Source organism: Schistocerca serialis, chromosome 7, assembly GCF_023864345.2.
Source record: "Schistocerca serialis cubense isolate TAMUIC-IGC-003099 chromosome 7, iqSchSeri2.2, whole genome shotgun sequence".
NCBI lineage: Eukaryota > Metazoa > Arthropoda > Insecta > Orthoptera > Acrididae > Schistocerca > Schistocerca serialis.
Window position 1 is genome coordinate 573,218,725 of NC_064644.1, and position 23,375 is coordinate 573,242,099.

Consider the following 23,375-nt stretch of genomic DNA (forward strand, 5'->3'; position numbering starts at 1 on the left):
ACGAAGGTCAATGGCTGCCTTTAACTATATTTATGAAGACAGTAACTGTTCTCGAAAGAACAGATTACTGTTGTTGGCCGTGCAGCTTTTTCCTGGAATAAATGATGACTACATTACATGTGTAGAACTGTGGACAGTTGGTAATGTGAGTCTCACGGGAAGCGTTCCAGGGATAAGTCCCTGCAGTCGCGGTATTCATCTGTGTCCTCGGTGGCTCAGATGGATAGAGCATCTGCCATGTAAGCAGGAAATCCCGGGTTCGAGGTTCGAGTCCCGGTAGGGGCACACATTTTCAGCTGTCCACATCGAGGTATATCAACAATACGTGTCGGCAGCTGAGAGTTTCAGTTAGTCATCATTTATTCCAGGGAAAAGCTGCACGGTGAACAACAGTAATCTGTTCTTTCGAGAACAGTTACTGTCTTCATATATATAATCGTCATTATTTATGATACCTGTAGAAATGTCACGTTACTAGTATCTCACACACGTACTTACAAATCCCGAGAGCGTCTGCACGACTTCGAACGCCACCAGGCGTAGTGCATCGCAGCCTTGGTGTGTAAGCGCCGGGAATCCTAAGGCGCATCCGTATCATGCAGCCACTTACGGCTCACGGTAACGGAACTTTAATCGTATGGGAAAGGGTTAATGTAGCTTACTTTGGGGATGAAAATAAGGATTCACCGACGTAGCCACACACAGAAAATGCCCCCATGAGCTCAGCATTCGACTGCTGGGTACGGGCTTGGTGACCCCAGGGTTTCCGAGCTGCGTACTGGTAATCGCCGCCAGGGCACGCTTCAGTGACCACCGTCCGGCGCGGTGGTCGAACGCCGTGTCTCGTGGGGAACGGGGAGCTTGGCTTGATCGCCAGGATCGCGAGGATGGTAATAACATCTATTAAAAAAAACTCAGTCTCAAGGTGTGCTGCGCGTCGATGAGATGCATGGCTGTTGAGGTGGAACAGCCGTCAGTGGGCGACTTCGGAAGGACCTGTCGCGCCTCGGTAGTACAACGCTTATCTAGGCACGCGGGTCACGGTCTAGTTTGACTTCATTTCCATAGATGCTCGTGAGAGGAGATTAAATACTAAAAATTTACTTTTCTTCCTCCCAACCGAAAGCGTGGGTCGATGGCACGTACATTAGAACACATTCTAACAAAAGGGCTCATGTAGCCACTCCTCCAGACTCGGGGATTATACAGAGTTCTTCAGTATATTATTCAGCGTACAGTAACAGAACATATCCTGCTGGTGAGAAAATGTTCGTGACTGTGAAACGGAAAGAAGACAGTTTTGAGAAGGTTTCGCCATTTTTTTATTCAAAAACGTTTAATGGGCATCACAGACACATTGAAATGAGTCGAGCGATTGCGTAACGGGTCACTGCTGATTGAAACTGCTGGTTTTCAGCCTGCAGAAAGCTAAATGTCTTGGGAATATGTCACAGAAATGTTGCTCCCTAATACCTTGAACTACAGCAAGGTGTTGTGTCATGTATAGATCTGGTTGACATTACAAGGAGAAATTGAAAGATGAGTGAGCCCAAGAAGGGGTCGTTTATGTCCAAAATACATTGAAAACGATGGAACTCGTAAAATATGACACCTTCAGTAGCATGAAACTACCACAGCATATCAAGGCAGGTTTCGTCTAAGCCTGTGCCCGTGTGTCTCCAACCAAGTGCACTTTTTAAATGCCAGCGCTTCAGATACACCACCTTAGGATGTAATGATGATGTAACTTGTGGCAAACGTGGCAAGGCTGCCCACGATGGAGCTAGCAGCTCCTCTCCTTCGAAGTGGGAATACTCTAGGGATCACCCTGTCTCGAGCAGGCAGTATTGTCTTTGAAGAAAGGATGATACAGGAGATTAAAACATTGAAAAGCATTCCGTATAGTGAGGCCAAGAAGATATGTAAGGCCACGCAGCCTCCCACATTCACTACATCTTCTGCTTCGGCCCTTAAAATGCCTATTTTGACAGCCGACTCTTCTGCATTTGTAAATGAATATGTCAAGCTGCAGTTGTTTCAGAGCCCCTATACCCTCAAGAACATCAGATAAAGCCACAGTTGCAACCGCTACGGAGCTTCCCGTACCTCCAAACGGAGATTCTGGTAAAAACTCCAGAAATGCCTCCACTGCTGTTGCGGTAGCCCCTGCAAACCACTCCCAGACCGAAAAAGGTTCACTGCAGGTAAAGACAGGCGGCAGACTGTCAGGCCATGTCGATATCATTCAACTCGGCGAGTCTACTGCTTCCGCTTCAGAGCTGATAAAATGCGAAGTCTGCTTGGGGTAACCATCTTACCCCAAGGCTGAGCATCTACGTGTTGCAGGCTTCCCACCCCAGTGGTAATACAAGGTGAAAGGCAAGTGATAAATGGTTCCCTTACTACAGTGGAACCTAAATGGGTTTGGGACTCACGCGGAGAAACTGAAACTCCAGGTGCAGGCACAATCCCTGTTGTTGTGTTTACAGGAAACCCATCTCAAAGTCACTGACGCCCCTGTGCTTCAGTGGTATACTCTTCACCGAAAGTATGGCATGACTGGGGAAATAGCCAAAGAGGGGGTGCTGTGTTTGTCATCAACATACACCGCTCCTCTGCTCTCTCCTTGGATACTGACCTACAAGCAGTAGCGATCGCCGTTCATGTGTGTCAGATGATCGGTATATGTACAACCACATGCGAAAGACCCCGAAGCTTTCACTGGTCTTATTGCACAACTGTCCCACCCATTTCTCCCACTGGGTGATTTCAATGCCCATAGCATAGTATAGGCCTCAAACTATATTTGCCCCAATTGTTGAGTCCTGGAGAAACTCACGATCTCAGGAGTTGTGCGTCCTCAACAAAGGCAGTGCCACTCCTTCCTCAGCTACTACTGGGTGGTTCTCTGTCATCAACCACCTCTCTGGTCTCCAGCACTTGCAGACTTAGCACAGTGGGAAACAACTCATGACGTTCATTCAAGTGACCACTTCCCACTATGGATCCACCTACTGGATGGAGGGCTGCTTGAATATAAGTCACCGAAATGGACTGTCCGCAAAGTTAACTGGATGCTGTTCAGCGAGCTGGCTGTATTTGAACATCACAACAGCGTCCAGAAATGGGTGGAACAAATCACATGAGTGACCCATCATGCCACTGTCTTATCTATCCCCAAGTCTTCAGGTCATCTTAAGGGGCAACCTGTACCTTGGTGGACTGATGTGTCAATCAGCAGTCCATGACAGGCGTGCAGCCCTTTGACAATTTGAATGCCACTCAAAAGCAAACAATCTCACTGCCTCCAGAGTCGTGAGAGCCAGGGCTCGAAATGTAATTAAAAAGAGAAAGAAAATGTCATGACAAGCATATCTGGACTCTGTCAACCGTTCCACCTGTTCTACAAAGGTATGGGAATCAGTGTAGAGGATTTCCAGCAAACACAGTGATTTACCAACAGTAGTGCTGAAACAAGGATGTTTGCAAACAACGCCGAGCGACATCGTTCAGACGATGGCGGACATTTTGCAGTGACTGCCCCCAATGCTAACCAGGATCTAGCGTTTCGTCACTACTGTACGACAGTGCAGAGAGGCAAATTGGACTTCAGATCACACAATTCAGAGTCTTACAAATCTCGGGGCTGGAAGCGGTATAGTCTGAGACTCGTGATACTGCATGCTTCGGCATTTGTCAAAAGCCTCAAAGGACATCCTCCTCAAATGTTTTAATTTTTACTTGGCAGACAGGTTACTTCCCAAATTGGAGGATAGAAGCAATTTTGATGTCTTTCCTCAAACCAGGTAATGACCATATATGTCCCAGTAATTACCAGAGTATCACCAAGTAGTGTACTTGGAGACGCAGTATTCTTGTGAAACGCCATAATGGGACATTGGTGGCCACCTCCCCACCTTCATTCTGTCTTTCCTCTCTCGTGGATTTTTTAGGTCATGCGTTGGTGACACATTGTTTGGTCGTTTCGAGCAGGACATTGTATCCATTGTTGTTGTTGTTGTGGTCTTCAGTCCTGAGACTGGTTTGATGCAGCTCTCCATGCTACTCTATCCTGTGCAAGCTTTTTCATCTCCCAGTACCTACTGCAACCTACATCCTTCTGAATCTGCTTAGTGTATTCATCTCGTGGTCTCCCTCTACGATTTTTACCCTCCACGCTGCCCTCCAATACTAAATTGGTGATCCCTTGATGCCTCAGAACATGCCCTACCAACCGATCCCTTCTTCTGGTCAAGTTGTGCCACAAACTTCTCTTCTCCCCAATCCTATTCAATACTTCCTCATTAGTTACATGATCTACCCATCTAATCTTCAGCATTCTTCTGTAGCACCACATTTCGAAAGCTTCTATTCTCTTCTTGCCTAAACTATTTATCGTCCATGTTTCACTTCCATACATGGCTACACTCCATACGAATACTTTCAGAAATGACTTCCTGACACTTAAATCTATACTGGATGTTAACAAATTTCTCTTCTTCAGAAACGCTTTCCTTGCCATTCCCAGTCTACATTTTATATCCTCTCTACTTCGACCATCATCAGTTATTTTGCTCCCCAAATAGCAAAACTCCTTTACTACTTTAAGTGCCTCATTTCCTAATCTAATTCCCTCAGCATCACCCGACTTAATTAGACTACATTCCATTATCCTTGTTTTGCTTTTGTTGATGTTCATCTTATATCCTCCTTTCAAGACACTGTCCATTCCATTCAACTGCTCTTCCAAGTCCTTTGCTGTCTCTGACAGAATTACAATGTCATCGGCGAACCTCAAAGTTTTTATTTCTTCTCCATGAATTTTAATACCTACTCCTAATTTTTCTTTTGTTTCCTTTACTGCTTGCTCAATATACAGATTGAACAACATCGGGGAGAGGCTACAACCCTGTCTTACTCCCTTCCCAACCACTGCTTCCCTTTCATGTCCCTCGACTCTTATAACTGCCATCTGGTTTCTGTACAAATTGTAAATAGCCTTTCGCTCCCTGTATTTTACCCCTGCCACCTTTAGAATTTGAAAGAGAGTATTCCAGTCAACATTGTCAAAAGCTATCTCTAAGTCTACAAATGCTAGAAACGTAGGTTTGCCTTTCCTTAATCTTTCTTCTAAGATAAGTCGTAAGGTCAGTATTGCCTCACGTGTTCCAGTGTTTCTACGGAATCCAAACTGATCTTCCCCGAGGTTGGCTTCAACTAGTTTTTCCATTCGTCTGTAAAGAATTCGTGTTAGTATTTTGCAGCTGTGACTTATTAAGCTGATAGTTCGGTAATTTTCACATCTGTCAACACCTGCTTTCTTGGGGATTGGAATTATTATATTCTTCTTGAAGTCTGAGGGTATTTCGCCTGTTTCATACATCTTGCTCACCAGATGGTAGAGTTTTGTCAGGACTGGCTCTCCCACGGCCGTCAGTAGTTCCAATGCAATATTGTCTACTCCGGGGGCCTTGTTTCGACTCAGGTCTTTCAGTGCTCTGTCAAATTCTCCACGCAGTATCGTATCTCCCATTTCATCTTCATCTATATCCTCTTCCATTTCCATAATATTGTCCTCAAGTACATCGCCCTTGTATAGACCCTCTATATACTCCTTCCACCTTTCTGCTTTCCCTTCTTTGCTTAGCACTGGGTTTCCATCTGAGCTCTTGATATTCATACAAGTCGTTCTCTTCTCTCCAAAGGTCTCTTTAATTTTCCTGTAGGCGGTATCTATCTTACCCCTAGTGAGATAGGCCTCTACATCCTTACATTTGTCCTCTAGCCATCCCTGCTTAGCCATTTTGCACTTCCTGTCGATCTCATTTTTGAGACGTTTGTATTCCTTTTTGCCTGTTTCACTTACTGCATTTTTATATTTTCTCCTTTCATCAATTAAATTCAATATTTCTTCTGTTACCCAAGGATTTCTACTAGCCCTCGTCTTTTTACCTACTTGATCCTCTGCTGCCTTCACTACTTCATCCCTCAAAGCTACCCATTCTACTTCTACTGTATTTATTTCCCCCATTCCTGTCAATTGCTCCCTTATGCTCTCCCTGAATCTCTGTACAACCTCTGGTTCTTTTAGTTTATCCAGGTCCCATCTCCTTAAATTCCCACCTTTTTGCAGTTTCTTCAGTTTTAATCTACAGGTCATAACCAATAGATTGTGGTCAGAGTCCACATCTGCCCCTGGAAATGTCTTACAATTTAAAACCTGGTTCCTAAATCTCTGTCTTACCATTATATAATCTATCTGATACCTTTTAGTATCTCCAGGGTTCTTCCATGTATACAACCTTCTTTCATGATTCTTAAACCAAGTGTTAGTTATGATTATGTTGTGCTCTGTGCAAAATTCTACCAGGCGGCTTCCTCTTTCATTTCTGTCCCCCAATCCATATTCACCTACTATGTTTCCTTCTCTCCCTTTTCCTACACTCGAATTCCAGTCACCCATGACTATTAAATTTTCGTCTCCCTTCACAATCTGAATAATTTCTTTTATTTCATCATACATTTCTTCAATTTCTTCGTCATCTGCAGAGCTAGTTGGCATATAAACTTGTACTACTGTAGTAGGTGTGGGCTTCGTATCTATCTTGGCCACAATAATGCGTTCACTATGCTGTTTGTAGTAGCTTACCCGCATTCCTATTTTCCTATTCATTATTAAACCTACTCCTGCATTCCCCCTATTTGATTTTGTGTTTATAACCCTGTAGTCACCTGACCAGAAGTCTTGTTCCTCCTGCCACCGAACTTCACTAATTCCCACTATATCTAACTTCAACCTATCCATTTCCCTTTTTAAATTTTCTAACCTACCTGCCCGATTAAGGGCTCTGACATTCCACGCTCCGATCCGTAGAACACCAGTTTTCTTTCTTCTGATAACGACATCCTCTTGAGTAGTCCCCGCCCGGAGATCCGAATGGGGGACTATTTTACCTCCGGAATATTTTACCCAAGAGGACGCCATCATCATGTAATCATACAGTAAAGCTGCATGCCCTCGGGAAAAATTACGGCTGTAGTTTCCCCTTGCTTTCAGCCGTTCGCAGTACCAGCACAGCAAGGCCGTTTTGGTTATTGTTACAAGGCCAGATCAGTCAATCATCCAGACTGTTGCCCTTGCAACTACTGAAAAGGCTGCTGCCCCTCTTCAGGAACCACACGTTTGTCTGGCCTCTCAACAGATACCCCTCCGTTGTGGTTGCACCTACGGTACGGCTATCTGTATCGCTGAGGCACGCAAGCCTCCCCACCAACGGCAAGGTCCATGGTCCATTGTATCCATTAGGGCAGTGTTTTTAAGTGTTACCCTCTTTGTCATATGCATAAACAATATCGCATCTTCACTACGGAGTCCCATACACGTTCATTATTTATGGATGATTTTGCTGTTTTTGCCTCTAACGTGGCAAAGCGACTCGCCAGTTGCAACTTACAGTGTAGAGGTTAGAGGATTGGGTTGCAAAGACCGGTCTTCAGCTTTCTGCGGATAAGTGTATGTTTGTTCATTTTAATCGTTCTCGTAGTATTTTTAATTTACGTGACTTGTGTATGAGGAACACCATTCTACATTTCTGGGTCTCATTTTTTACTTCAAACTGTCGTGGTTACCACACCTGAAAGACCTGAAAGCCAGAACGCAGAAGACACTGACTGTCACAAAGTGTCTTAGCTGCAGGTCTTGCGGAGCAGACAGGGCGTGTCTGCTTCAGTTTTTTTCGGCTTTCCTTTTTTCGTGGGTATACTATCGGTGCACAGAGTATGATTCAGCGAGGCCTTCCGACCTGATGATTATTGACGATATGCGCCATGAAAGGATTTTCGTGGTTTACAGGACCAGTGTGGGTTTCTCACCATTGCCATTTCTCCAGCATACCCTAGCGTTGCTTGTACGGGTATGGAACGCATCTTGGAGTCGTCCAGGACCAACGAGGCCATATTTGATCGAGGCGAAATTTCGTGGGGTACTAACGGACTCAAATCTGGGGTTTTAAGCGAATGCCATCCTGGCTACTGCAAAGACCCAGAATAATTTTTGATTTGGTGCAGTACAGGAGAGATTGCACTCCTGCATATGTTTTAATACATTATTTTATGACATTTTAACGGAGATCTGCAGCTTTGCAGCTGTCACTACGGATGGGCTCGAACAGAGGGACTCCGTTGGTTGCTCTATAATTATCCCTGATCGTGTCCTCAAGGTCAGACTGCCTGCAGGCTTCACTGCCTTCGACGCAGGATTACATGCGAGTGAGTGAGTGAGTGCGGAGTGAGCTCCTTTATCCATACTCGTTTCTTTTAATATTTGTAAGGACGCTGAAAGCCTCGGAATTCAGCGTCCATACACGTCAAAAACAACAAGAACAACAACAACACAGAAAATCTTTTAAAGGAATAAGGGGTCTGGATCTCAAACCTGGCTCAAGGACAACGAAAATGCTTGATATACAGCACAAGGTGGCAGGGGTTGTAGCCTCTCCCTGATGTTATTCAATCTGTATATTGAGGAAGCAGTAAAGGAAACAAAAGAAAAGTTCGGAGTGGGTATTAAAATCCATGGAGAAGAAATAAAAACAGTCTGGAGCCGAGCGACCGCTACGGTGGCAGGTTCGAATCCTGCCTCGGGCATGGGTGTGTGTGATGTCCCTAGGTTAGTTAGGTTAAATTAGTTCTAAGTTCTAGGCGACTGATGACCTCAGAAGTTAAGTGGCATAGTGCTCCGAGCCATTGAACCATTTGAAATAAAAACTTTTAGGATCGCCGATGACATTCTAATTCTGTCAGAGACAGCAAAGGACTTGGAAGAGCAGTTGAACGGAATGAACAGTGTCCTGAAAGGAGGATATAAGATGAACAACAAAAGCAAAACGAGGATAATGGAATGTAGTCGAATAAAATCGGTTGATGCTGAGGGAATTAAATTAGGAAATGAGACACTGAAAGTAGTAAAGGAGTTTTGCTATTTGGGGAGCAAAATAACTGATGATGGTCGAAGTAGAGAGGATATAAAATGTAGACTGGCAATGGCAAGGAAAGCGTTTCTGAAGAAGCGAAATTTATTAACATCGAGTATTGATTTAAGTGTCAGGAAGTCGTTTCTGAAAGTATTTGTATGGAGTGTAGCCATGTATGGAAGTGAAACATGGGCGATAAATAGTTTAGACAAGAAGAGAATAGAAGCTTTCGAAATGTGGTGCTGCAGAAGAATGCTGAAGATTAGATGGGTATATCACATAAGTAATGAGGAGGTATTGAATAGAAATGGGGAGAAGAGGAGTTTGTGGCACAACTTGACTAGAAGAAGGGACCGGTTGGTAGGACATGTTCTGAGGCATCAAGGGATCACCAATTTGGTACTGGAGGGCAGCGTGGAGGGTAAAAATCGTAGAGGGAGACCAAGAGATGAACGCACTAAGCAGATTCAGAAAGATGTAGGTTGCAGTAGGCACTGGGAGATCAAGAAGCTTGCACAGGATAGGGTAGCATGGAGAGCTGCATCAAACCAGTCTCAGGACTGAAGACGACAACAACAACAGCAGCACTCTGTAGAGGTGCAACTACGACTGGAGGGCAGCCGCGTGAAAGAAGACCAGCAGCGATCACCGGAATGAATTTCCTTGTCTGCCAGCGTGCAGTCAAGAAGTGTTATTGGCAGTCTCAGTGCGCTTTCAACAAGTTAGCTAGTGCAAATCCTTGCCTAAAAGTCAACAGGGCTCGTTTTTATTGTGTTACCTATTGTTTTCATTCTAGGTTTAATAGTATGGCAGACGAGATGTACGACTGCTGTGTGCGGTAGCAGGACGGGATGTCCGTAGTTCACCGATAGCTAAAGAAGCTGTCGGCCAGGGTCCGCCGGTTGCTGGCTGCTGCCAAGTCTTGCATCGGCGGCGGGGACAGGGGGGCTTCCCCCCCCCCCCCCCCCCCCCCCACACACAACGGGTGACCTCAACTGCGGCTTGTTTCGCCCGTGGGCTCTGCTGCCGAGGCACTTTCCACTGTGTCGTGAGTAGCAGGCTGTAGCCCATTCGTGTCGCTCGAGCCGGAGAGTGATAAAAGAGTACTATTTCTTTCTACCACGTCTATTATAATGTTTTGTCGGACTTGAAACACGAAAGGGAGCCATTACTTATTGAATATATCGTTCTATAATCTTTATCCATCAGTCACTCCTTTCGTATTAATTCCGATTTTACGACCAGCTGCTCCATGACTTTACTGGCCACCTCACGTGTGCTCGTTCAGTTATTCTTGATCTTCACCCGAAAATTTATTGACATATCCAAATCGTGGAAGAGGACACATCGGATGGGTGTTGTGTGAGTAACAATCTTTATGGCAGCCTATGTTTCTGATTTCTTATTATGAAGGTCAATGGGATTAGGTTCATTAAAATGTCTGAGCGTTCTCACTATCTTTACAAAATTCTGTTGAATGATACGCATCGCATAGATCGTAAATTTATCTAGCTGTCCGTGCTCAATTTGATAGGATAGGTGAGAGGTCACCATTCTAGTCTAACTGATTCTATACAAATACTTGCAGTTAATTTACCTAGAGCTGTAATATTTCCATAAACGTCGCCTAAAGGAGATACGGAGAATTAGTTTGCATATCCTATGCTAATGCCCGGATGGATTCGTTTTGCTTCGTCACTTCTAAACAATTGGAATGAAAAATGCGCATCGTTACCGATCTACTACAGAAAATGGTTCAAATGGCTCTGAGCACTATGGGACTTAACATCTTAGGTCATCAGTGCCCTAGAACTTAGAACTACTTTAACCCAGCTAACCTAAGGACATCACACACATCCATGCCCGAGGCAGGATTCGACCCTGCTACCGTAGCAGTCGCACGGTTCCAGACTGAAGCGCCTAGAACCGCTCGACCAGGACATAAGAATAGATTTTAGTTAATTTTTTACTGAGCCATCCGCTGCTAACATTGTAGTGATACGCTTCGTTCGTGGTACTGCTAACGATGGTTGAATACACTCTTGCGGTTGACTTAAGTGCCCCAATATTTTCCACCATTCGATCAAATATAAAGTACGCGTGCTACATGATCCCGCGTGGTATTTTTGGAATCTGCGAATGATGGTCTAAGAATTTATCATAGTTAAAATGTGACTAGGTCAGTATCAATAACAAGTGGTTGTCCGACCCCAACCCATGGACACACTACATATGGGTAGAGATTTCCAAGAATTTATAAAGATAAGCCGCGCAATAGGCCTCAACTTACTAAGTGATCAACTGGTCGAAATATATTTTAGTTAATATGATCTAATCCTGAATACGCCGGCCGCTGTGACAGAGCGGTTGTAGGCGCTTCAGTCTGGATCCACGCGACCACCACGGTCGCAGGTTCGAATCCTGCCTCGGGCATGGATGTGTGTGATGTCCTTACGTTAGTTAGGTTTAAGTAGTTCTAAGTCTAGAGGACTGATGACCTCAGATGTTAAGTCCCATAGTGCTTAGAGCCATTTGAACCATTTTTGCTCCTGAATAAAAACCCACTTGGTGGCTGAACCAAACGGTCACCATTACCACAAAGGATATCTTCGTAAAACAGACTTGAATGTAAGGATACCTTATTTATTACCATCTTTCCATGAATGAATGCCGTTAACGGATTCAGTAGTATATTTATAGGGCCATCAAAATTTATGAAGCCTCCGACATTCTCCTACAATGAACAAAGGTAAGTTAATGGAAATCATTCCGTCGCGAAATTAAACCCATGTATGTCCAAATAAACAAAATTCTTCGGTTATTCAATTTAGTAGGAAATATCTGATCAAATTCCGTATTGTTAACGACTTTCTTACCAAGGTCGCGGAGCAAGCTAAGTGCGTGCGATACTTCCCGCGTACAGGGCTGCATTATAGCTTCCGCATTGTCCCCTGGTGCGCCTGACATCCTGTTGTTGTTGGGCGAGGAAGCAGGTTGCCGCTACCTGCAATAGAAACAATGGTAGCTGTCCATTCTTATGCTCAAGGGAACTTCTCTGAATATGCTATTAGACAGGGTATTGTTAAGTTGGTACCCCAAGCCTGCACTACTATAGGACTATCTGGCTCTGAAGGAGCGCATTTGAAGTATTCTTGAATACTTGGTTATCACTTCCCCTTCCATATAGAATAATGACGATGGTAAGGATGACGGACTGCTATAGGATACAGAAATAAAGAAAACGAGAGCGTTCTCCTTCACCACTGATAGAGTCACTCATCTCCAGCATATATACGTGCATTTATTAGCGTCCGCAGCTCGTGGTCGTGCGGTAGCGTTCTCGCTTCCCACGCCCGGGTTCCCGGGTTCGATTCCCGGCGGGGTCAGGGATTTTCTCTGCCTCGTGATGACTGGGTGTTGTGTGATGTCCTCAAGTTAGTTAGGTTTAAGTAGCTCTAAGTTCTAGGGGACTGATGACCATAGTGCTCAGAGCTCTTAGAACCATTTCAACCATTTATCAGCTGGTATGGAATTTTGGCATACACTGCACACAAAATTCCGCGTCCTGGCGAAACAACCTCTCACTTTCAAAAGAAAGATTAGAGAGGCGATAGAAATAGCCAAAAGACCCGCCAACATGAATAGAGAGGACGGGTACAAGCTTCCGAGGTCTTGGCTGCCTGCAATAGCAGGGCTACGGAGCGGCGGCAGAGCCGTGGCGGCCCATGCAGACACGCGGAGAGCCGCAGTAGTGGTCGCGAGCACACAAGGCAATGGCACGCCGCAGCCGGCTTCTGGACAGCATGGAAACAGTGTGACGTCACAGCCATCACCTGTTCGCTATTCGTCCGTCTCCTCCAATGGGGTGGATTAATATAAAGACCAATAGAAAACAGCTATTTCAGCCAAGGACAGATAATAAAGGAAACACCAATAAAGCATACCTTTCACCCCTCCTCCTCCTCCTTTTACAGCCAATCAAGTAACGACACGGTTTTCTCGTGCAGCTATTTAAGGAACCAAGTGTGTTCATTTAGCAGTTAACGTAAGGCCCTGATGAAGGCTAGCTGCAACGCTGGCCGAAACGTTGGCGCATTTTAAATTAAATTATGACGATGCGGTCTGATACCCTGAAGAATTTTATTGAAGAAGACAACGGCCGCGGAAGCCTACGCTTACATTTAGGAAAGATATTTGCAGACCAATTTTCTTTAAGGGTTTCAACCTGTTCGATTGTTATTATCTCATCATCCTCTAGTAAGACTAAATCGTCAGCAAAAGCTAAGCATGAAATTCTTATGTCATACTCGACTCGCCCCATCTGCATAGGTTTCCAGCAGTTTTTATTATTCATTTCCTTTTCCCATTCCCGGATGACCTTCTCCAGCACAAGGTTGAATAGAAGAGGAGACAGACCTTGTCGGACGCCAGTTTTGGTCAGGAAGGGCTCGGATATTTTACCCGTGAATTTCACCTTGGCGGTAGTATCAGTCAGGTTTTTTTGATGAGGTTAAAGGTTTTTTGATCCATCCCTTGTTCTTCAAGAATATCAAAAAGTGCTTTTCGGTCAACCGAGTCGTACGCCTTTCCAGAGTCAACAAACGTGCAAATTATTGGGCTGTTCCTGATTGCTTTAAATTTTAGCACGGTCTATATGTTGAAAATGTGTTCTGTGCAGTATCTACTGGAGGGAAAGCCACCTTGGTATTCACCGAATTTGTTTTCTAGTTGCTTTTGAAGAAGACAGGCTGATAGAACCTTGTATGCGACCTGAAATACATAGGGTGAATCATCTAACATTTGCACCGCAAATATTACGGAAATCGAAAGTGCGACTGATGTGCGGTTTTCACAAAATGAATGCTAGTCAGAGGTTCGTATTGTTAGCAATAAGATTTACAAGGTGTATTTTTTCGCAAACATGTACACTACTGGCCTTTAAAATTGCTACACCACGAAGATGACGGGCTCCAGACGCGAAATTTAACCGACAGGAAGAAGATGCTGTGATATGCAAATGATAAGCTTTTCAGATCATTCACACAAGGTTGGCGCCGGTGGCGACACCTACAACGTGTTGACATGAGGAAAGTTTCCAACCGATTTCTCATACACAAACAGCAGTTGACCGGCGTTGCCTGGTGAAACGTGGTTGTGATGCCTCGTGTAAGTAGGAGAAATGCGTACTATCACGTTTCCGACTTTGATAAAGGTCGGATTGTAGCCTATCGCGATTGCGGTTTATCGTATCGCGACATTGCTGCTCGCATTGGTCAAGATCCAATGACAGTTAGCAGAATATGGAATCAGGGGGTTCAGGAGTGTAATACGGAACGCCATGCTGGATCACTGTGGTGTCACCGACAGACACCACACTTGCTAGGTGGTAGCCTTTAAATCGGCCGCGGTCCATTAGTATACGTCGGACCCGCGTGTCGCCACTATCAGTGATAGCAGACCGAGCGCCACCACATGGCAGGTCTAGAGAGACTTACTAGCACTCGCCCCAGTTGTACAGCCGACTTAGCCAGAGATGGATCACTGACAACTACGCTCTCATTTGCCGAGACGATAGTTAGCATAGCCTTCAGCTACGTCATTTGCTACGACCTAGCAAGGCGCCATAGCATTTGATATTATTTTATATTGTGGTTATAACATGTACCGTCAAGAGAGATGTTCTACAATAGTGGATTAAAGTTAAGTATTATATCAACTATGTACTTTATTTGCTACTATTAATTCCCTTAACTGTTCCAGACCTCGCGCCAGCCTGCGTGAGCTTAAGCGCGTGCCTTTCGGCTTCCTCTCATTGTGACTTAGCTGTCTTGCCAAGTCACAACAATCACAACGGCCTCGTATTACTAGCAGTCGAGATGACAGGCATCTTATCCGCATGGCTGTAACGGATCATGCAGCCACGTCTCGATTTCTGAGTCAACAGATGGGGACGTTTGCAAGACAACGACCATCTGCACGAACAGTTTGACGACGTTTGCAGCACCATGGACTATCAGCTCGGAGACCATGGCTGCGGTTACCCTTGACGCTGCATCACAGACAGCAGCGCCTGCGATGGTGTGCTCAACGACGACCCTGGATGCACGAATTGCAAAACGTCATTTTTTCGGATGAATACAGGTTCTGTTTACAGCATCATGGTGGTCGCATCCATGTTTGGCGACATCGCAGTGAACGCACATTGGAAGCGTGTATTCGTCATGGCCATACTGGCGTATCACCTGGCTTGATGGTATGGGGTGCCATTGGTTACACGACTCCGTGACCTCTTGTTCGCACTGACGGCACTTTGAACAGTGGACTTTACATTTCAGATGTGTTGCGACCCGTGGCTCTACCCTTCATTCGATCCCTGCGAAACCCTACATTTCAGCAGGATAATGGACGACCGCATGTTGCAGGTCTTGTACGGGCCTTTCTGGATACAAAAAATGTTCGACTGCTGGCCTGGCCAGCACATTCTCCAGATGTCTCACCAATTGAAAACGTCTGGTCAATGATGGCCGAGCAACTGGCTCGTCACAATACGCCAGTCACTACTCTTGATGAACTGTGGTATCGTGTTGAAGCTGCATGGGCAGCTGTACCTGTACACACCATCCAAGCTCTGTTTGACTCAATGCCCAGGCGTATCAAGGCCGTTATTACGGCCAGAGGTGGTTGTTCTGGGTACTGATTTCTCAGGATCTATGCACCCAAACTGCGTGAAAATGTAATCACATGTCAGTTCTAGTATAATATATTTTTCCAATGAATACCCGTTTATCACCTCCATTTCTTCTTGGTGTTCTAATTTTAATGGTCAGTAGTGTACTTTTTTAAATGGAACTATACCTGTTGACATTAACAAACGAGAATATGGTAAATTAGAATACCAGTGTGTTGTTGCAGTATTCTAGCGCGAGACGTTTACGAGATATCGTATTTCGAAAAGTTTTCCACGCCGACACTTGCGCAGTATCTGCGGTAGCACACAGTAAAGAACAAGTGCATACACTAGTTGTGTGGATTCTGACCAGTAACGAGGCAAATGACCGTCACTATTTGTGTTCAAAACGACTACCGGTAGCGGCAATACACGCATCCTGTCAGGTATGCTGTGTGTTGCTGTTACATTATACAACTGCAGGATTTGCCGTTCATCCAATTCTGGATGTGTATTGGATCAATGTAATCAATTATTTTTATTCGCTCTCCTATTCGTGTCAGAAATTCTACCAGTGATTCTACAAAGATATTTGTTCTCTCGTAGCCATTCCTTATTGCTTGCTGAAGACGGTATGAGCTTAATGCAAATTCGCTTCCGGTTAGACACCTTGAGTCGAGCGGGTATTTGCGTAATGCGTAATCCTTTGAGTTGTAACGCAGCAGAGGCTTTTTTTTTCTTGCGCCTGTAGTGCACGTGCGTGTCACCTGCGCGGTGGAATGGGGCAGTTCCCGTCATGCATGCAGGAGGCGGTGCGCTTGTTGGCGTCCGACCTACTGACTCGTCCATCGTGTTCAGTGTGATGACAGTGGATTTATTTTTCTGTGGCAAGAGAGGAAATTCTTCTAGTGTCTACCTACGATCTGTTTGTCAATGTGGGTGAGTAGTTTGCTGACGTGTAACGATTTCAGCGTAAGATCTGTTTTGCATATGTCCAGCGTTTCTGGAACTGAAATGTTACATTGTACAGCAGGTCATGCAATAGAACATACATGGTGTGCATCCTCACAGTTAGCACAAGTGACCTTATCCGATACGACGTCTGGCGTTCTATGATCAGCACCAAACATGTCACACCTAGGTTTGCTACGGCATTCTCTTTCGAAGTGTCGAAAATGTAAGCACTTACAGCATAAGCGCACAGGCGGCGACTAGGATTTCACTGAACGTCGGGTGCCGTAAATGTACACATGCTGGGGTACTGTCTGATCGTCAAAAGTTAGAGCAATGTTTCATGTTTCAGAACTGTTTTAGTATTTTATTCTAAGATCATTTTATTAGTTCTCATAACTTCCAGGAGCGAAAATGACGATTTCAGTTCTTGCTCTCGTCCGTGTCAATATCTACCTCCACTTCTCGTATCACTGCCTGTTTATGGACTAGATGGCTTGGTATATACTGTTCTAGCTGGCGATCGACCAGCGTCTGAGACTTCACTATTCTCTTTGCCTCGTCGGCCGTTCCCACTTTTAGCCTAATCCTTCCTGCTGCTGTAATATTCTATATCTGCTCTCTGGCCTCAGGCGCATGTTCGTGAAACAGTTTTCCAATGTCGCAGAGATGACGGAAAGTCGTGGAAGACGTGTGAGACCATTGTAATCACAAGAATAAAAGTGGCTTTAAAATAGCTGGTTGGTCGCGAAATAGTAGTCACAGTATGTTTCTGGACCCTTATATTTCTTTTTATTTCTTCCTTAAGCCCACCGCTACAGACGTTATCATTTCGTCAGACTCTTTTAATCCTGCCGCAGATAAGCGAGCATGCTTCACTTCAATGTTTTATCGGATTTCAAAACATGTTTAGACAGTGATACAGCTCATAGGGAAATTGACACAATAATTCAAGTGGGATAGCAAATGGGTTTGCAGAAAAACAAATTCGTAAAATTAGGCACAAAAATATTTAAAACGGTGGACAAGCAAACAGACAGCGTTAAAAACGCAGTCGTCCATATTTCTTTTTCCTACGTCGGCCCATGTTCCGAAAAAGTTTTCAGAAAATCTAATATACAAGTAGGTTTTCGAACAAATAATAAAGTAGAACTAATTTTGCGCCACAACCTTGATGAGGATATAGACAAGTACAGATAGATTGTGGGTTTTGTGATAGTTTTTATATTGGGAAGACGGGTAGGGAATTTAAGACATCGTTTAGCTAGCACACCAGTACCAGCAACAACAGCGCCCTTAGTTGTCATTTGGGTAGAGAACAGAAACTGTTTGCAGTCAGTCGAAAATAGGAAGAAAAAGGTGGAACGCTGGATATCCTTGAAGGAATCGAAATTTGTGGTAACCCCGATTTAATAATTAACGAACAGGTCCTTTAGCATTTTTGACGAGTTGTCGCTGAACAGACAGAGGTTACAAGTACGCACAAAAAAACCTAATTTTCCTACAACTCTCGGTTAGTTTTCGCTCTCCTGTACGCTTCATGGTTCATTTGTATTTTTTTTTTATCTCTGGGCACACGTTTAGTCAGATCGTTCTTTCTATTATACACTGAAGAACCAAAGAAAACGGTACACCTGCCTAATATCGTGTAGGGCCCCGCGAGCACGCAGTAGTGCCGCAGCATTACGTGACACGGACTCGACTAATGTCTGAAATAGTGCTCGAGGGAACTGGCACCATGAATCCTAAAGCACTGTCCATAAATCCGTAAGAATACGAGCTGATGGAGATCTCTTCTGAACAGCACGTTGCAAGGCATCCCAGATATGCTCTGGTGGCCAGCGAAAGTAATTAAACTCAGAAGAGTGTTGCTACAGTTAGCTGCAAATGCTGGCACTCTAAGCTGTTTTCTCTGTAGTGTTTCGCGAAATGAACGTCGTCTTCCTTCCAACGGTTACCTTTAGAGTTCACCAAGTGTCTCCGTAATACTCGCGCGTTAACCGAAACTACCGGTAACAGATCTAGCAACACGTCTGTAAGTTGCCTCGATATCTTCATTTAACTCGACCTTCTGGGAATCCCGAACACCCGAGCAGTTTTCTCATAGGTCGCAATAGTGTTCTATACGTTATCTCTTATAAAGATAAGCCACATTTTCCTAAAATTCTCCCAATAAACCGAAGTCAACATTTCGCCTTCGTTACCAGTGTCCTTACGTACTCGTTCCATTTCATACAGCACTGCAAACGTTACACTCAAATATTTGATAGACGTGACTGTATCAAGCAACGCACCACTAACGCTCCATTAGAACATTGTAGTATTCTTATTCCCACTTGTGTGAATCAATTTAGATTTTTCTACATTTAGAGCACACCAAATCTAAATTCTGTCTAATGCTTTTTCAGTAACTTATTCAGTCACTTTCTCGTACGCTGCGGCGTCGTCAGCAAAAAGTTGCAGATTGCTATTCGCCAGATCATAAAGTACAAGAGCAGTCCTACAACCATTATACACTTCCCTGGGGAACTTCTGACGGTACATCTTGCCTCTGATGGGCTCTCGCCGTCGGGAAAGACGTACTGGGTTATATCACTTGAAAAGTCTTCTTCCACTCACACATCTGGCAACTACTTTCGTACGGTCGGACCTTCATTAACAGTCTGAAGTGGCTACAGTGTCATACGCTTTCTGCAAAAGTAGGAATATGGACTTTGCCTGTTACCCTTCAGCCACGGTTCGCACAGTATCATGAGAAGAGAGGGCAAGTTATGTTTTCCGAATACGCGCTTGCTTGTGGACAGTAGCGTTTCTGCCTCAAGGAAATTTATTATACGGTATTCGAATATGCTCAAGAATTCTGCAGCAAACCCGTTTTAAGGATGTTGTTGTTGTTGTGGTCTTCAGTCCAGAGACTGGTTTGATGCAGCTCTCCATGCTACTCTATCCTGTACAAGCTTCTTCATCTCCCAGTACCTACTGCAACCTACATCCTTTTGAATCTGCTTAGTGTATTCATCTCTTGGTCTCCCTCTACGGCTTTTACCCTCCACGCTGCCCTCCAGTACTAAACTGGTGATCCCTTGATGCCTCAGAACATGTCCTACCAACCGATGCCTTCTTCTAGTCAAGTTGTGCCACAAACTTCTCTTCTCCCCAATTCTATTCAATACCTTCTAATTAGTTATGTGATCTACCCATCTAATCTTCAGCATTCTTCTGTAGCACCACATTTCGAAAGCTTTTGTTCTCTTCTTGTCCAAAGTATTTATCATCCATGTTTCACTTCCATATATGGCTACACTCCATGCAAATACTTTCAGAAATGACTTCCTGACACTTAAATCTATATTCGATGTTAACAAATTTCTCTTCTTCAGAAACGTTTTGGAGATTGCTCTGTAATTCTGCTCGTCCATTAAGTATCTCTATATGTTATGAATAAAATCAAAATTCAAGTACAGGCGCCAACGGCCTTGCCGCAGTGGTAACACCGGTTCCCGTCAGATCACCGAAGTTAAGCGCTGTCGGGCTGGGCTAGCACTTGGATGAGTGACCATCCGATCTGCCAGGCGCTGTTGGCAAGCGGGGTGCACTCAGCCCTTGTGAGGAAAATTGAGGAACTACTTGGTTGAGAAGTAGCGGCTCCGGTCTCGGAAACTGACACACGGCACGGCGGGGAGAGCGGTGTGCTGATCACATGCCCCTCCATATCCGCGTCCAATGACGCCTGTGGGCTGAGGATGACACGGCGGCCGGTCGGTACAGTTGGGCCTTCATGGCCTGTTCGGGAGGAGTTTAGTTTTAGTTCAACTACAGGCACGATATATCTGCGATCACATGCTCTGATATTGCGTATCTTCTTGTTAAGGGCTGAACAACGGTCAGTAGATGGTCTGACAATATTCCAGTCGCGTGATATGCAGGTGTACGCCATTCGCCACAGCAACAAGAGTGCCCAGCTCTGTAAAATTCAACTGCACGTAAGTCAATTTCACATTGCCTGTCATATACACAAAACGAGTAAGGTGTCGTGAAAATAAAGACCCTGAATTACTGCGTGACAACCACACACAACCGTGCCTCTGTAAGAATAATCCTTCCCCAATAAATTATGCGGTGTATGATATTATCACTGAGCACGCACCTCATATAAGATTTCTGTCTGTAGCTACGGCTATAGGAACACATATGCTTTAAACTCATCTGCAAAATACCGGCACTGATTTATTCTAACTGATCATTTACATCAGCATTCTTATTACGAATTAGTTACAAACGTAAAACTACATTAATGTACAGGGTAAGCACAGTATTGCCGAGATTACAACAATTTATTACTGAATAACTGTTTGACATAATAGTAAACCTCAACGTGTGCTTCCTCGGTAGCTCGAAGAATGTCGAGGCAATATTCCAGTTCCCGCCAGGTGTTTCGTAACGTGTGTTCTGTCACAGTGTCCACAGCAACTTGTATCCTAGCCTTCAGTTCGTCAACGTCAGCAACTGGTGTTTTTCTTTTGTTTTTAGGGCCCACAACTTCAACGGTCATTAGCGCCCAAGCAACTGGTGTGACGAAGACACTGTTCTTGATGTAGCCCCAGAAAAAAACAGTCAAGGGGCCTATTGTCTGGAGAGCGGAGTAATGTCCGGATTGGTGGATTTGAAGGAACGGTCCAACACCCTGGCCACCCCGCTCTCCAGACATTACTCCCGTTGACTTTTTTCTGGGGCTGTATCAAAGACAGAGTCTCCGTCACACCAGATGCTAACGTTGACGAACTGAAGACTAGGATACAAGCTGCTGTGGATATTGTGACAGAACACGTTACAAAACACCTGGCGTGAACTGGAATACCGCCTTGACATTCTCAGAGCTATCAATGGAGCACACGTTGAGGTTTACTAACGTAAGTGGTCTTAAAGAAAACTAGTAACACTAACTTATGTAACGGCATCAAATGTAACTTACTATGTCAAACGGTTATTCTGCTAGAAATTTTTATAATCAGGGCAAGACTTTGTGCTCACCCTGTATTACAAACATGCGTTGAGTGATAGGAGAAGTGCGGCACGTGGGAAGGACATCTTTTTGGTAGTCAGTTTGTGAAATTTTATTTCATACAGTCATCAAAGGGCTTCCGAGCCACCACTTAGCTTCGAATTCCAGGTAAAGAAGTACCTGAATGTCGAACTCGAAGGCGATGGAGAACTGAAAACAATCACATAACAGCACGGAGTGCACAGTTCGAGGATGTCGTGTCCAAAAGAAGAAAAATGATGTAGGATGCGTTCGTCAATCGTTGAGTTGTATCCATCCTGGCTCAAATGGTTCAAATGGCTCTGAGCACTATGGGACTTAACATCTATGGTCATCAGTCCCCTAGAACTTAGAACTACTTAAACCTAACTAACCTAAGGACAGCACACAACACCCAGCCATCACGAGGATCCATCCTGGACTGGCGCTTCTTTGGATGGGCGGAGTGAGGGCTAGTGCTAAAATTATTAAGAATGGCTTAATACAGAGGTTCAGAATAAAGGGCCTAGTGAATGTACTGTTCTGTGCGGAATATATTCTGATTTTTAGTTCAGTTATCAATCGCTTATTTTACTGAGAGGATTTGTGGCCATGTGATTACTAGTATTCAGTTAATTCCAGAGAATTTAGTTCCTCTTTTTTATTATTTCGTTTTTAACAGCACTCTTTTGATATTCGCAGAGAACTGTTCATTACTCAATCGGATTCATAGTATAGGGTCTCAGTCACTATTTTTGGTCAGATTAGTTAAAATTATCAGGATATTTTTTTTTCTGGGTCCTAATTATGCTAGTTAACGCGAGGAAAACTTTAACTTTTTACTATACACTCGAGAATCGAAGGTCGAAGTACTTTCTAGTGAACTCAGCACTTCATATAATGAAGGAACCACATCAATATGTATCGATGGCGTCATTGTCTCGGCAAAGTAATTCAGATGGATCACTATCATACTTCATATGTCCAAGATCAGACAGTCTTGAGTATCAATCTGGACTCAGAATGAAACGTCTGTGTACTATGGCTCGAAGTGAAGCAGTGAAATGACACGTCTGGTTGTGAATACATATTCGTGTGCATACATATCAGCAGCAGATAGGTAAATTATATGAATGTGGGGTGTCTCCTGTTTTAGGCATGTCTAAAAGAACTTTCATATAGTTGATTCACCTCGACCGGTAACTGATCCACAAACTTCAGTGCGGAAGCAGATTTAAATTCTGCTTCGATCAGAAATCTGAGACTAGTGAGCATTGACGACATGGATGGGAAAAACGTATAGGCGGCGCTAGATGTGGAGCGTGCCGGGGTAGTCTCGGCGTTTGCGATAAACGTCTGTCCGGGTGGCGCAGTGGTTAACGCAACTTCATAGTAAGCAGGAGATTCCGGGCTCGAGATCCACTGCGGCACTCATTTTCACTCGTCGCCAGCGATTCCGCATAAAGATCCGATGCAGCTGATACCGTAAGTTTCTTCCCTTTCCTTTCCTTTCTGCACCTTCAATTTATGTAAAAGGGTATGTGAATGATTTACCGTTGTGTCTCACCCTCTCTCCATCTCCACATCCTCCACCTCCTTTCCCAACTCAACTTCCAGCACCTACCCCTCCCAGATGATGACCTTGGCCTTACATCTACCTCTCCTACCAACACTAACCCCACCTTCCCCTGCCTCCTCCGCAGGGTTCCCTCTCCTCCCCCTCCCTTCTCCTGAGCGGCTTTCCCCTCCTACATCCCCTCCCTCT

At 44.6% G+C, this 23,375-nt stretch overlaps 1 protein-coding gene and 1 pseudogene across 1 annotated transcript in view; both read left to right on the forward strand.

The window, feature by feature from the left end:
- Positions 1-23,375, forward strand: part of LOC126413258 (ras-specific guanine nucleotide-releasing factor 2-like) — a 1,992,910-nt gene that overhangs the window by 526,182 nt on the left and 1,443,353 nt on the right. The gene's annotated exons all lie outside the window — the stretch shown is intronic.
- Positions 20,057-20,174, forward strand: LOC126413368 (5S ribosomal RNA; annotated as a pseudogene).